This window comes from Trypanosoma equiperdum (genome assembly GCF_001457755.1).
Source record: "Trypanosoma equiperdum strain OVI genome assembly, contig: ctg_544, whole genome shotgun sequence".
Classification (NCBI taxonomy): Eukaryota; Euglenozoa; class Kinetoplastea; order Trypanosomatida; family Trypanosomatidae; genus Trypanosoma; species Trypanosoma equiperdum.
Window position 1 is genome coordinate 1 of NW_027124470.1, and position 821 is coordinate 821.

The window sequence follows — 821 nt, forward strand, 5'->3', positions numbered from 1 at the left end:
ATTATTATTATTATTATTATTATTATAACCCTGACTGATATACATAAAATTAAAAAATAGGTAAAATAAAACGAATCAAGGAAATTGCAATGGCACACGTTTTTCACACACTATTATCCTACTTTTTACTCATATGCCACGTGCATACACATGTTGCTAAAAGTAGCACACTTCAATTATAAAGTGTTGAAATATATCAACGTTTAAAAAATATTAGCAAATTATTACAAAAATATTTTTCTTAAAAAACAACATATTTATAAATAAAAATACCTAAATTTTTACAAATCAACAAGAATAGCAGTCATCACAGCAATTTTTTCATTGACAATAAAACTGGAATCTTTGCAAGTTTCGCTCTCCCATTTGCAGCAAGGAACCTTGTTGCATTCGGGTTCTAGTTTTCCTTTGCATTTTTCTGTTGTTTTTTTCTCCGGTTACCTCTTTTGCTTCCGTTCCAACTACTACTTTCTGATTGAATTTCTTTGTCTTTTTATCATGATAGCAGGTATCATCATGGCAGTCTTTGTGTTTATAATGAAACTTTTCGCACATTTTTGATATACATCATCGACGTTTTTGTCATCATCTAATTCTTTTGACTGTTTTTTGCAGCTTGTTGTTTCTGCAACCTGCGTGGCGGCATCAATTGTGGCGTTAAAAAGCATCTCTTTTAGTAGGCTGATATCGGTGATTTCTTGAAGAGACTTGCCCCTGTTGGTGCTGCCGTGGTCAGTTGGCGCTTTTATAGAGGACATTTTTTGCCAGAGCTTTTCTTTTAAATCCTGCTCTGGTTTACCGTAGATGGCTTCAAGTTGGTC